This window comes from Rutidosis leptorrhynchoides, chromosome 4, assembly GCF_046630445.1.
Source record: "Rutidosis leptorrhynchoides isolate AG116_Rl617_1_P2 chromosome 4, CSIRO_AGI_Rlap_v1, whole genome shotgun sequence".
Lineage (NCBI taxonomy): Eukaryota > Viridiplantae > Streptophyta > Magnoliopsida > Asterales > Asteraceae > Rutidosis > Rutidosis leptorrhynchoides.
In genome coordinates, this window is record NC_092336.1 from 101,671,287 (window position 1) to 101,688,187 (window position 16,901).

Genomic DNA, 16,901 nt, shown 5'->3' on the forward strand with positions numbered 1-16,901 from the left:
TACACTTGTTCGGTGTATATTATTTATTGTGTTTGGCAAGGGTAAATAAATGGTTAAGTGGTTACCAGGTGGCTCACGAAAAATGGAATAATGTTTTATTATATGTTTTCTAGCATATAATTTGGTGGTTCAAAAAGGAGTTTTTATGTTTTCAAACATAAATTTTTATTGTTTAAATTAAATATTGTTTACAATATTAAACCTATAATTCACTCAACATTTTTGTTGACAGTTACTCGCATGTTTTATTCTCAGGTTCATGATTGATTGCTTCCGCTGTGCTTAGAGAGTCTGCATATTTATGATGGCAGCTTTTGTTAAACATTAACTTGCATTCTATTTTGTTACATTAAAAAGTGGTTGTTTGTTGACTTTATTTTGGTCAACTTTTGGTTAAAGTATTATTGTATAGTTTTTCTAAACTTATACATTTTAGTAGATTTCCTTTATAGGAAATCATTTTTAAATAAAGAATGCAAGGTTGTTTTATTAAATTCATATAGAGTTTCGATCAAGCTGTGGGACCAAGTGACAGAGCCGTTAAGTGTTTTGACGGAGTCGTCACAGTTGGTATCAGAGCTCTGGTTGTAGGGAATTAGGCTGCATTGATGTCGTTACCCGGGTCAATAGGGTGCATTAGTGAGTCTAGTCTACAGCCCGGCCTATTATATATTATTATATGTGATTATTTGTGTCGTGTTGGTATGTATATTGTTATCATACATACATTTCTATTATGTTCTGAATCCGGGAGGAACTCCCATTCCGATTTAAACGTATTCTCCGACTCATGCGAGTTCATCTTTTCAAGGAACACCTCGGTTAGTGAAACCGAGGGGGTGTCATTCTTGACTTCTGGAATTCTCGACATTTCTATGTCATAATTAGTGTTTATTGATATAACGTTTAAGTTACATTACGTGTTCTAGAATTCTCGGCATTTCTATGTCATCTATTATGGTTATGTATATAACGTTTGAGTTATATTACGCGAGATGTCATTCTTGACTTCTAAATGCTCGGCATTTCAATGTCAGCTATTATGTTTAGGTATATAACATTTTTGTTATATTACGTGCATTTGTGCCGTTGTGCCTATGTGCTTTGGTTGTTGAAACGGAAAACGTCATTCTTACTTTTAGAGATTCTTGGTACTTCGAAGATATTTTTATGTCATCGTTACTCCTATTCATTACTTTCGATGTCTTTGTCTCTTGTGCTATCCTTAGCACATTGTTAAGAAATTGTTTTAGGGAAATTGTGTTGAAATTCGAGGTTGACCACGTGTCCTGACCTTATGTAGTGATATTGGAATGGAACTATGAGTTAGTGAAATATAATGGCGTCAGGCCAACGTGATTATATTACGTTAATTTATAAAAAGTCCCAATATTGTGACATGAGGAATAGAAAGCGAGTCAGAGAAAATTTGTACACCACTCATTCGGAAATTCTAATGTTATTACATGAGTAAGGAAGATACTCATTATCTTATTTGTTGATAGGCGAGAGACTCATCTTAACCGAACTACCTACCCCATGTTTTATCATTTATAACTCGCTTGTTAGTGACAGCTTCGCACGTGAATAGTTTTGACCCAAGGACTTGTGTTCTGATAAAAGTCAAGACATTATTTAACTCATTGGTTTTCATGACCTCGTAGCATTTATTGAAGAGATGTCGCAAGACGATTCAAGTCCATCACCCGAGCTTTAACGATCTTACTTCAACTCGTAACCTCTGTGATGCGGATACCCTGCTTTTCATTAAAAATTTTACACATTTGTGTAATTGGGCGGTTCTCACGAGATTTATGGGCGAATAGAAGTAATGAAATATTTTGTCATGTATACTAATTATAAAATCATATATGTACGTATGAATTCGAATGGATAAATTTACCCTTACCTATTTTGGCTAGTATACACTAAATTGTACCTTCAAAATTATTTTAAAATCACTCATGTCGAGTTGTCTAGTTAACTCAAATTGTTTTACGTAAAATGGTACACGTTGTACATACTTCTAAATTTACTAAGAGCTTCGTTCCATTTATGGGGTTACATCAGACGTTTAAAGCTTTTTCAAAAACTTCTTTGATTGATTACATTAGAATTTTCGCATTACTCTACAGAGTGCTTGGATCACAGTTCTTCTCATCCTCCGTTTAAGGATGAAATTTACCATTAAGTTCGTTGATAGAAATTCTTACACCAGTTTGGATGTCGGTTTTATAAAATTTGTTGGAAAGTCTTTGCGCCCATAGAATTTTCCCTCTTATGGTTGGACATGGCCGAAACGCAGATCGATAAATCAAGTTTCTGGGGTACACTCGATGGTCACCCTATTATAGAAAAGGCGCTAAGTGGGTTTCTACCCCAACTGTTGTTATGGCAGGTATCATGGATATATATTACACTAGACTGATTGAGGAGTTTCTACTCTCAATATTCACTGTCAATCGCAACACCCTCATAAACATCAATCCTAGGATTCGATACTTTAGGGTGCACGAAATTATTTTTGGAGATTCATCTCACCTGGAGTCGGCCATTCTTTATAACCCATGATTCGCGTTCTTTTCATCCGTACATAAATTTAAGAATATGGATGAATCCTAGACTTCCTCGCTCATTGTACAAGGAAGTTCACTCTCGTTGAATTATCACACCTTTCATACGTCTTCCTTTCGGAAATATAATGAAAATTTACTTTGGAGTCCATGATCCTCGTTAACTCTTTTGAGAGAATTGCCTTAAATATCTATGCCACCGATGTGACTACTCCATATTTATTTCTTCCTTCATTATTGCAACTTTATTTCATCCGTCCCAGTTCGTCCCCTTGGGGAGCTCCCGTTTTGTTCGTTGAGAAGAAAGATGGTTCATTTCGTTTGTGTATTGATTATCGTGAATTGAACGAGCTTACTGTTAAAAACCGTTACCCTCTTCCGAGAATTGATGATCTGTTCGATCAACTTCAAGGTTCGTCCGTTTATTATAATATTGATCTTCGTTCCGGTTATCACCAATTACGCGCTAAAGAAACTGATATTCTGAAAACTGCTTTCCGCACCCGTTACGGTCACTTTGAATTTCTTGTTATGCCGTTCGGATACAAATGCACCTGCTGTGTTTATGGACCTCATGAACCGTGTGTGTAGACCCTATCTGGACATATTCGTTATTGTTTTTATCGACGACATCCTTATTTATTCTAAGAGTGATGAAGAACACGAAGAATATTTGAAGTTGGTGCTTGATTTATTGAGAAAAGAAGGGTTGTATGCTAAGTTCTCTAAGTGTAATTTCTGATTAAGAGAAGTTCAATTCCTTGGATATATTGTTAGTAAACAAGGAATACTAGTTGATCCCGCCAAGATTGAGGCAATTGAAAAGTGGGAAATTCCGAAAACTCCTACTCAGATTCGCCAGTTTCTAGGATTAGCAGGCTATTATAGAAGGTTCATTCAAGATTTTTCACGAGTAGCGAAACCTCTGACTGCTTTAACGCATAAGGGGAAGAAGTACGAGTGGAAGAGTGAACAAGAGTCTGCTTTCCAAACTCTGAAGAAGAAGTTAACTTCCGCTCCGATATTATCACTACCTTAGGGTAATTATGATTTTGTTGTTTATTGTGATACTTCGCGTCAAGGCTTTGGGTGTGTTTTGATGCAATGAAAGAAGGTTATTGCATATGCGTCATGTCAGTTGAAGATTCACGAGCAGAATTACGTAACCCATGATTTAGAGTTGAGAGCTGCTGTGTTTGCGCTTAAGATTTGCAGACATTATCTATATGGGGTCAAAGGTACATTGTACACTGATCACAAAAGTCTTCAACATATTCTTGATCAGAAACAGCTAAATATGAGGCAACAAAGATGGGTTGAGACGTTAAATGATTATGATTGCGAACTTTTATATCATCCGGGAAAGGCCAATGATGTGGCTGATGCATTAAGTCGTAAAGAAAGGGCTGAACCTCGCAGGTTTAGGGCCTTGAATATGACAATTCAAACAAACCTCGCTAGGCAGATCCTTGAGGCACAATAAGAAGCCTTGAAGGAGGAAAATTTTGTAACGGGAAGGTCCGAGGCTTGAGTAAACAGTTAGAGGTACAAACCGATGGTACTCGGTATTTTGCGGGATGCCTTTGGGTTCCGAAGTTTGGTGATCTACGAAAACTTGTTTTAGATGAGGCTCATAAGTCTAGGTACTCTATTCATCCTGGTTCAGGAAAGATGTATCATGATCTTAAGGAGCTGTATTGGTGGCCTAATTTGAAAGCTGATGTGGCTACGTATGTGGCTAAGTGTTTGACCTGCGCTAAGGTTAAAGCTGAACATCAGAAACCGTCTGGACTTTTGGTGCAACCTGAAATTCCCGAGTGGAAGTGGGAAGGTATTAAGATGGACTTTATTACGAAGTTACCGGGAGTTGTGGGTGGTTATGATACCATTTGGGTGATTGTTACCGACTCGCTAAGTCAACTCTTTTCTTGCCAATTAAGGAAACATATTCAATGAAGAAGTTTACTCGTTTGTATTTGAAGGAGATTATTTCGAGACATGGTGTTCCCGTGTCGATTATGTTGGACTGAGGCAGTCCTAACAAGGTGCTCTAGGAACTAAATTGGATATGAGCACCGCTTATCATCCACAGACGGATGGTCAGAGTGAAGGGACCATTCAAACATAGAAAACATGTTAAGAGCGTGTGTTATTGATTTTGGAAATGGGTGGGATAAATATTTGCCGCTGGATGAGTTTTCTTATAACAGCAGTTATCATGCAAGTATTAAAGCCGCACCATTTGAAGCTCTGTATGGTAGAAAGTGTAGGTCTCCTGTCTGTTGGAATGAGGTTGGGGATGCTCAACTCACATGACCAGAGATCATTCACGAGACTACCGAGAAGATTGCACAGATTAAGGAAAGATTGAGAACTGCCAGGAGTAGGCAAAAGAGTTATGCTGATAAGAGAAGGAACGATATCGACTTTCAGGTCGGTGATCGTGTTATGTTGAAAGTTTCACCTTGGAAGGGTGTGGTACGTTTTGGTAAAAGGGGAAAGTTGAATCCTCGAATTGTTGGACCTTTTGGGATTATTGAGAGAGTTGGACCAGTGGCTTATCGTTTGAAATTGCCACAAGAACTCAGTGCTATTCGTGACGTTTTTCATGTATCGAATTTAAAGAAGTGTTTGGCCGAGGCCAATGAAACTATTCTTTTTGATGAACTTCATGTTGATAAGCAACTTTATTTTATTGAAGAACCTGTTGAAATTATGGACCGAGAGGTAAAGACTCTTAAGCAGAGTAAAATTCCTATTGTTCGAGTTAGATGGAACACCGGACGCGGTCCCGAGTTCACTTGGGAGCGTGAAGGTCAGATGAAGCAGAAGTAACCGCATTTGTTCCCAGATGCCGAGGAAACCCCTACACCTGCTTAAATTTCGGGACGAAATTTCCGTAACGGGAAGGTACTGTAACGACCCTACTTTTTCCGTTATCTTTTGCCGTTAATTATTTAACGACCGTTAATTATTTTTCGTGCCACGTCATTTCTATGACCTATATTATTATTTTTGTAATAATATATTAATTATTATGTGTTATATGAATAATTGTATTCATATCTTTAACTGTACGTTTCTACGTGTCGCGGATTTCTATCCGGCGAATCTTTTCGGTTTTCAAACCAACGGTCGAACTTTTGGAATTTTTAAGTCCTAATTATTTTAAATATGATATTTTGATGTCATATGATTATATATAGTGTTTATATATTTTATTTGTCGCGTGTGCGTTCTCTCTCCGAAGATTTAATCGCGTAGCGGTATTTTCGCGTTTCGGGCTTCGTTCGGGCATTCGGGCCACAAGACCTCTTTCAATTGATCAAGTGGGCCATGTGGGGTCCACCCCTCTCAAAAATTCGGCCAAGCCCCTTTGAAAGGGGGTGTTTGTGCAATTTTGTGTAATTAGTGACTAGATTGATCAAAAGTCTCATTTTCCTTCATTTCACCCTAATTTCTCATTTTAGTTTTCTCCTCTCCTTCTCTTTTCTTTGGAGCCGTCACCTGCAACACCAATAACCATCATCATCTTTTTATTTCAAGCTTGGAGATTTAGGGCTTTCATCATTTCCGGATTCACCGTATCGAGCTCTACGCGTTCATACTAATCATTTCTTGATTAGGGTATAAACCCTAACCCTAGAACTTTTGATTTTTCTTTATTTTTCTGTTTTTATATGTTATTATAGTAGTATGATGATTGTGGATTATTGTAATGATGTTTGTATGCATAGAATTGCTCAATTTCACTTGTTTTCGGTTTGATAAAATTGGGACAGCAGCTTTTTCGTGTGTTTCTGATATTGTAACTGATGTTGATCATAAAATAAAGTATATAAATGAGTTCCTCTCATCAAGACATTAATTCTAGACTCCGGATTCATGTCGTTTCGATTCCCGGAGCCCTAGATGCGAGCAAAGTGGTATTTTGTTAAGATTGAAATGTGATTTTGGTATGAACCAGGTTTGGTCCGACTTTGTGACCATATTTGGTGACTTTAGGGTGTTTTAGTGTGTTAGGACTGATGGTGGGGCGAACTTTCATGTTCGGGTCATCTCAATCCGAGCCACGAATCACCCGTTACGTCTAAAACACGTTTTTGATTGAATTGAAGTTCCAAGTAGTGTATTGGCTGTATATCACGACTTGTGGGCTGTTCATGGTGTGTTCTTGAGTGTACCAAAGTGTCGGGTGGTTTGCTTAGGCGGAGATATATGTAAGGCTCGCCGAAAACCGACACCCGGGGCTCAGGATACGACCCGATGAACTTTTGATTTTAAAACTTGGGATTTATTATTAAACTTATGATATAAATAATGGATTTCATTATCATTTAATTACTTATGATATAAAAAGTAATTATTATTATTATTTAAGACTTATGATATATATTTATTATATCATTTAATTAATACTTATGATTTAATTAACATTTTAATTAAACATATTATAAATGATACTTCATTATTAATGGAAAATACTTATGATAAGTATTAAACTTATATAATGAGATTATTATAATAAGACTTATAATAAGGATTAATTAATTATTTAATTATTATAAGGCTTAGTTATTATTTAATTATAATTTAATTATTAAATACTTATGATTTAATAATTATAATTAGAAACTTATGATATGATTAATAATTCATTATTAATTAATAATACTTATGATATGATTTAAAATTTATTATTAATTAATAATACTTACATTATGACTAATATTTAATTAATTAATTAAATACTTATGTTATATTAATTATACCATTTAAACTTATATTAACTTTAATAATTCATTTTAATTTAATTAAACTTATGTTATGACATAACTAGACATATTTAACTTTAATAAACGTTATAACTTATATTATTATTATAACTTACACTTTTAAAATTTACATTGACCATGTTTGACCAAGGTTGACTTTTGAGTTGACTTTCGATTGACTTTGACTTTCAGTTGACTTTTGTTGACTTTCTAATTAAGGAAACTTTCCTAACTTATAAACTTTCCTAAAATAGCAATTTTCTAAATTTGGAAACTTTCCAAAAATAGAAACTTTCCAAAAATAGAAACTTTCCAAAAATAGAAACTTTCCAAAAATAGAAACTTTCCAAAAATGGAAACCTGCTAAAAATAGAAACTTTCTAAAAATAGAAAGTGTGTGTCCGTAAGCTGTTCCGATCAAACCGATGCATATTGAGTATTTTTCTATGACTACTTGCAACATGTACAATAGCTGTCATACTAAGACTTGACCTAAGTTAGTTATTTATATCGACCTGCTTTATTTATAGGTCGGCGTTGTGATCATTCCTGATCACTGTACTACATTTGCTGTTCGCTTAATTGTGTTGGTTACTTCGTTGCTATTAAGGTGAGTTATAGTCCCATTTTTCTATTTTAAATCTTTTGGGATGAGAATACATGCAATTTATTTTATATTTTGGACACAAGTGGAAGTTGGTTTAAATTATTCATTGTGAGTCGAACAAAAATATTCCCTAATCTGGTAATTGTAATCACTGGTTTCTACTGGTGAACGCGAATCCTATGGATAGATCTATCGGGTTTGACAACCCCATTTCGAGCTAGTCGCGCTAGCAATTTATAATCGGAATGTTTAGTACTTCGTATTTTGTTGTAGATACACTTGTTCGGTGTATATTATTTATTGTGTTTGGCAAGGGTAAATAAATGGTTAAGTGGTTACCAGGTGGCTCACGAAAAATGGAATAATGTTTTATTATATGTTTTCTAGCATATAATTTGGTGGTTCAAAAAGGAGTTTTTATGTTTTCAAACATAAATTTTTATTGTTTAAATTAAATATTGTTTACAATATTAAACCTATAATTCACTCAACATTTTTGTTGACAGTTACTCGCATGTTTTATTCTCAGGTTCATGATTGATTGCTTCCGCTGTGCTTAGAGAGTCTGCATATTTATGATGGCAGCTTTTGTTAAACATTAACTTGCATTCTATTTTGTTACATTAAAAAGTGGTTGTTTGTTGACTTTATTTTGGTCAACTTTTGGTTAAAGTATTATTGTATAGTTTTTCTAAACTTATACATTTTAGTAGATTTCCTTTATAGGAAATCATTTTTAAATAAAGAATGCAAGGTTGTTTTATTAAATTCATATAGAGTTTCGATCAAGCTGTGGGACCAAGTGACGGAGCCGTTAAGTGTTTTGACGGAGTCGTCACAGTTTGACTAACGCACCAGCTGTGTTCATGGACCTTATGAACCGAGTGTGTGGACCATATATTGACAAGTTTGTCATTGTTTTCATCGATGACATACTTATTTACTCAAAGAATGATCAAGAGCACGAAGAACATTTGAGAAAAGTGCTAGAATTATTGAGGAAGGAACAACTGTATGCAAAGTTTTTAAAGTGTGCATTTTGATTGAAAGAAGTTCAATTCCTCAGACATGTAGTAAACAAAGAAGGCATTCAAGTTGATCCGGCAAAGATTGAAACCGTTGTAAACTGGGAAACCCCGAAAACTCCGAAGCACATACGCCAATTTTTAGGACTGGCTGGTTACTACAGAAGGTTCATCCAAGATTTTTCAAAAATAGCAAATCCCTTGACTGCATTAACGCATAATGGAAAGAAATTTGATTGGAAGGATGAACAGGAGGAAGCGTTTTAATTGTTGAAGAAAAAGCTAACTACGGCACCTATATTGTCATTGCCTGAAGGGAATGATGATTTTGTGATATATTGTGACGCCTCAAAGTAAGGTCTCGGTTGTGTATTAATTCAACGAACGAAGGTAATTGCTTATGCGTCCAAACAATTGAAGATTCACGAACAAAATTATACGACTCACGATTTGGAATTGGGCGCTGTTGTTTTTGCATTGAAGACTTGGAGGCACTACTTATATGGGGTTAAAAGTATCATATTTACCGACCACAAAAGTCTCCAACATATATTTGATCAGAAACAACTGAACATGAGGCTGCGTAGGTGGATTGAATTGTTGAATGATTACGACTTTGAGATTTGTTACCACCCGGGGAAGGCGAATGTGGTAGCCGACGCCTTGAGTAGAAAGGACAGAGAACCTATACGGGTAAAAGCTATGAATATAATTATTCGTACTAATCTTACTACTCAAATAAAGGAGGCGCAACAAGGAGTTTTAAGAGAAGGACAGTTAAAGAATGAAATACCAAAGGATCGGAGAAACATCTTAATATTCAGGAAGACGGAATACGGTATAGGGCTGAAAGAATTTGGGTACCAAAGTTTGGAGATGTGAGAGAAAATGTACTTAAGGAAGCACATAAACCAGATATTCAATACATTCCGGAGCGAGGAAGATGTACAAAGATCTCAAGAAACACTTTTGGTGGCCGGGCATGAAAGCCGACATTGCTACATACGTAGGAGAATGTTTGACGTGTTCTAAGGTCAAAGATGAACATCAGAAACCATCAGGTCTACTTCAACAACCCGAAATCCCGGAATGGAAATGGGAAAACATTACCATGGATTTCATTACTAAATTACCAAAGACTGCAAGTGGTTATGATACTATTTGGGTAATAGTCGATCGTCTCACCAAGTCAGCACACTTCCTGCCAATGAAAGAAGATGATAAAATGAAAAAATTGGCGCGTTTATACTTGAAGGAAGCTGTCTCCAGATATGGGATACCAGTCTCTATTATCTCTGATAGGGATGGCAGATTTGTTTCAACATTCTGACAGACATTACAGCAAGCATTGGGAACTCGTCTAGACATGAGTACTGCCTATCATCCACAAACTGATGGGTAAAGTGAAAGGACGATACAGACCCTTGAAGACATGCTACAAGCATGTGTTATCGATTTCAAAAACAGATGGGATCGACATCTACCGTTAGCAGAATTTTCCTACAACAACAGCTATCATTCGAGTATTGAGATGGCACCATTCGAGGCACTTTATGGTAGAAAGTGCAGGTCCCCGATTTGTTGGAGTGAAGTTGAGGATAGACAGATTATGGGTCCAGAAATTATCCAAGAAACCACAGAGAAAATCATTCAAATTCAACAACGGTTGAAAACCGCCCAAAGTCGACAAAAGAGCTACGCGGACATTAAGAGAAAAGATATAGAATTTGAGATTGCAGAGATGGGAATGCTTAAAGTTTCACCTTGGAAAGGCGTTGTTCGATTTGGTAAATGGGGGAAATTAAATCCAAGATACATTGGACCATTCAAGGTTATTGATCGTGCCGGACCAGTAGCTTACCGGCTTGATCTACCTCAACAACTAGCTGGGGTACATAACACTTTTCATGTCTCGAATCTGAAGAAATGTTTTGCTAAAAAAGATCTCACCATTCCGTTAGACGAAATCCAAATCAATGAAAAACTTCAATTCATTGAAGAACCCGTCGAAATAATGGATCGTGAGGTTAAAAGACTTAAGCAAAATAAAATACCAATTGTTAAGGTTCGATGGAATGCTCGTAGAGGACTCGAGTTCACATGGGAATATGAAGATCAGATGAAGAATAAATAACCGCACTTATTTCCAGAAGATGCGTCAACACCTTCAACTGCTTAAAATTTCGGGACGAAATTTATTTAACGGGTAGGTACTGTAGTGACCCGAACTTTTCCATGATTATATATATTAAATGAAAACTATATTTGCATGATTAAATGTTTCCAACATGTTAAGCAATCAAACTTGTTAAGACTTGATTATTTGAAATGAGTTTCATATAGACAATTGACCACCCAAGTTGACCGGCGATTCACGAACGTTAAAAACTTGTAAAAACTACATGATGATATATATATGGATATATATATATATATATGATTAACATGATATCATGATAAGTAAGTATCTCACTAAGTATATTAACAATGAGTGATATACATAAAAATGAGATTATTGAATTAAGAAACTCGAAATGATATATATAACGATTATCGTTATAACAACGTCTTACTAAATACATATGAATCATATTAAGATAATGTTACACTATGTTTAACATGATAAAATGATAGTTAAATATATCATTAAGGGTGTTAACAGCAAACTACATATGTAAAACAAGACTACTAACTTAAGAGTTTCGAAACAATATATATACGTAACGATTATCGTTGTAAATGTATTTTAACATATATATATATATATATATATATATATATATATATATATATATATATATATATATATATATATATATGATGTTAAGATATATTTATATACCATGTTATCATGTCAACATAACAATTTAACCTCTCATTTAAGTATAATAACAATGAATTAACAACATTAAATGAGATCGTTAACTTAAAGGTTTCAAAACAACAGTTACATGTAACGACTAACGATGACTTAACGACTCCGTTAAAATGTACATACATGTAGTGTTTTAATATGTATTCATACACTTTTGAAAGACTTCAAGACATATATCAAAGTACTTCTACTTATCAAAAATACTTAAAATTACGTTCTCGTTCAATTCCATCAACAATTCTACTCGTATGCACCCGTATTCGTACCCGTACAATACACAGCTTTTAGATGTATTTACTATTGGTATATACACTCCAATGATCAGCTCTTAGCAGCCCTTGTGAGTCACCTAGCATATGTGGGAACCATCATTTGGCAACTAGCATGAAATATCTAACAAAACAACAAACTAATGGAACCTTATATGCTAGCTAAACATCACGTTTTTCACCATCATCATAAACACATACACTTTTCAATTTTTATGCATCAAAATCATCTCTCTCAAGTTCTCTCTTGGTGTTCTAAGTGTTCTTCATCATTTTCTTCATAATCTAGCTCAATCTAGTTAACCTATATCAACATACAAAACAACAACTCAAGAACACATCAAGAACACTTTCAAGTTTACTAGCTTACTTCCAATCTTGCAAATCCATTTCAAGTGATCATCCAATCTCAAGAAATCTTTCTTATTTACAGTAAGATATCTTTCTAATTCAAGGTAATACTCATACTCAAACTTTGATTCAATTTTTATAACTATAACAATCTTATTTCGAGTGGAAATCTTACTTGAACTTGTTTTCGTGTCATGATTCTACTTCAAGAACTTTCAAGCCATCCAAGAATCCTTTGAAGCTAGATCAAATTTTGTCACTTACAGTAGATTTACCTACTAAACTTGAGGTAGTAATGATGTTCATAACATCATTCGATTCATACATATAAAACTATCTTATTCGAAGATTTAAACTTGTAATCACTAGAACATAGTTTAGTTAATTCTAAACTTGTTCGCAAATAAAGTTAATCCTTCTAACTTGACTTTTAAAATCAACTAAACACATGTTCTATATCTATATGATATACTAACTTAATGATTTAAAACCTGGAAACACGAAAAACACCGTAAAACTGGTCATACACCGTTATAGTAACGCCGCGGGCTGTTTTGGGTTTGATAATTAAAAACTATGATAAACTTCGATTTAAAAGTTGTTCTTCTGGGAAAATGATTTTTCTTATGAACATGAAACTATATCCAAAAATCATGGTTAAACTCAAAGTGGAAGTATGTTTTTCAAAATGGTCATCAAGATGTCGTTCTTTCGACGGAAATGACTACCTCTTTAAAAAATGACTTGTAACCTGTATTTTTGACTATAAACTTATACTTTTTCTATTTAGTTTCATAAATTTCAGTTCATTATGAAACCGTAGCAACTTGAATCACTCAAAATGGATTTGAAACGAAGAAATGACGGGTAAAACAAAATTGGATAAATTTGCTAGTTTTAACTACGAAAATTTTGTAACAAATCTAGACTAAACATATCCTAACTAATTTATATTGTATTATACATATTATGTAATCTTGGGATAGCATAGACACGTATACAATGTTTTGACATATCATATCGACCCATATATATATATATATATATATATATATATATATATATATATATATATATATATATATATATATATATATATATATATATATATATATTATTTGGAACAACCATAGACACTCTATATGCAGTAATGCTTGAGTTAGCTATACAAGGTTGAGGTTGATTCCAAAATAATATATATACTTTGAGTTGTGATCTAGCCTGAGACTTGTATACACTGGGTCGTGGGTTGATTCGAGATAATATTGATTTATTTCTGTACATCTAACTGTGGACAACTAGTTGTAGATTACTAACGTTGGACTGCTAACTTAACAAACTTAAATCATTAAAATATAATAAAAAATGTTGTGAATATATTTCGATCATAATTATATATATATGTACATATTTGTTATAGGTTCGTGAATCGACCAGTGGCCAAGTCTTAATTTTCGACGAAGTAAAAATCTGTGAAAGTGAGTTATAGTCCCACTTTTAAAATCTAATATTTTTGGGATGAGAATACATGCAGTTTTATAAATGTTTTACGAAATAGACACAAGTAATCGAAACTACATTCTATGAGTGAATGATCGAAGCCGAATAATGCCCCTTTTTGCTTGGTAGCCTAAGAATTAGGGAACTGGCCCCTAATTGACGCGAATCCTAAAGATAGATCTATTGGGCCTAACAAACCCCATCCATTGTTGCAGATGCTTTAGTACTTCGAGTTTTTTTATCATGTCCGAAGGATGTCCCGGAATGATGGAGATATTCTTATATGCATCTTGTTAATGTCGGTTACCAGATGTTCACCATATGAATGATTTTTATGCATACATGTTGTTTACAAGAAATGAAAATATGGAATCTTGTGGTCTATTATTACGAATTGATAAATATATAGGTTAAACCTATAACTCACCAACATTTTTGTTGACGTTTAAAGCATGTTTATTCTCAGGTGATTATTAAGAGCTTCCGCTGTTGCATGCTAATTTTAGTGACCCGAACTTTTCCATGTTTATATATATATTAAATGAAATTGTTATTTACATGATTAAGTGTTTCCAACATATTAAGCAATCAAACTTGTTAAGACTTGATTAATTGAAATAGGTTTCATATAAACAATTGACCACCCAAGTTGACCGGTGATTCACGAACGTTAAAACTTGTAAAAACTATATGATGACATATATATGGTTATATATATAGTTAACATGATATTATGATAAGTAAACATATCATTAAGTATATTAATAATGAACTACATATGTAAAAACAAGACTACTAACTTAATGATTTTGAAACGAGACATATATGTAACGATTATCGTTGTAACGACATTTAATGTATATATATCATATTAAGAGACATTCGTACATCATAATATCATGATAATATAATAATTTAAAATCTCATTTGATATTATAAACATTGGGTTAACAACATTTAACAAGATCGTTAACCTAAAGGTTTCAAAATAACACTTACATGTAACGACTAACGATGACTTAACGACTCAGTTAAAATGTATATACATGTAGTGTTTTAATATGTATTCATACACTTTTGAAAGACTTCAAGACACTTATCAAAATACTTCTACTTAACAAAAATACTTACAATTACATCCTCGTTCAGTTTCATCAACAATTCTACTCGTATGCACCCGTATTCATACTCGTACAATACACAGCTTTTAGATGTATGTACTATTGGTATCCTTTATATATCCTTTATATCTAATCCATACACCAACGACCAAAAACACCTACAAACACTTTCATTCTTCAATTTTCTTCATCTAATTGATCTCTCTCAAGTTCTATCTTCAAGTTCTAAGTGTTCTTCATAAATTCTACAAGTTCTAGTTTCATAAAATCAAGAATACTTCCAAGTTTGCTAGCTTACTTCCAATCTTGTAGAGTGATCATCCAACCTCAAGAAATCTTTCTTATTTACATTAAGATATCTTTCTAATACAAGGTAATACTCATATTCAAACTTTGATTCAATTTCTATAACTATAACAATCTTATTTCGAGTGAAAATCTTACTTGAACTGTTTTCGTGTCATGATTCTGCTTCAAGAACTTTCAAGCCATCCAAGGATCCTTTGAAGCTAGATCCATATTTCTCATTTCCAGTAGCTTTATCCAGAAAACTTGAGGTAGTAATGATGTTCATAACATCATTCGATTCATACATATAAAGCTATCTTATTCGAAGGTTTAAACTTGTAATCACTAGAACATAGTTTAGTTAATTCTAAACTTGTTCGCAAACAAAAGTTAATCCTTCTAACTTGACTTTTAAAATCAACTAAACACATATTCTATATCTATATGATATGCTAACTTAATGATTTAAAACCTGGAAACACGAAAAACACCGTAAAACTGGATTTACGCCGTCGTAGTAACACCGCGGGCTATTTTGGGTTAGTTAATTAAAAACTATGATAAACTTTGATTTAAAAGTTGTTCTTCTGGGAAAATGATTTTTCTTATGAACATGAAACAATATTCAAAAATCATGGTTAAACTCAAAGTGGAAGTATGTTTTCTAAAATGGTCATCTAGACGTCGTTCTTTCGACTGAAATGACTACCTTTACAAAAACGACTTGTAACTTATATTTCTGACTATAAACCTATACTTTTTCTGTTTAGATTAATAAAATAGAGTTCAATATGAAACCATAGCAATTTGATTCACTCAAAACGGATTTAAAATGAAGAAGTTATGGGTAAAACAAGATTGGATAATTTTTCTTGTTGTAGCAACGTGAAAATTGGTAACAAATCTATATTAATCATATCCTAGCTAACTTATATTGTATTATACATGTATTCTAATATATTATATAATCTTGGGATACCATAGACACGTATGCAAATGTTTTGACATATCATATCGACCCATGTGTATATATTATTTGGAACAACCATAGACACTCTATATACAGTAATGTGGGAGTTAGCTATACAGGGTTGAGGTTGATTCCAAAAATATATATACTTTGAGTTGTGATCTAGCCTGAGACGTGTATACACTGGGTCGTGGATTGATTCAAGATAATATATATCAATTTTTTTCTGTACATCTAACGTTGGACAACTAGTTGTAGGTTACTAACGAGGACAGCTGACTTAATAAACTTAAAACATCAAAATGTATTAAAGGTGTTGTAAATATATTTTGAATATACTTTGATATATATGTACATATTTGCTATAGGTTCGTGAATCGACCAGTGGCCAAGTCTTACTTCCCGACGAAGTAAAAATCTGTGAAAGTGAGTTATAGTCCCACTTTTAAAAATCTAATATTTTTGGGATGAGAATACATGCAGGTTTTATAAATGATTTACAAAATAGACACAAGTACGTGAAACTACATTCTATGGTTGAATTATC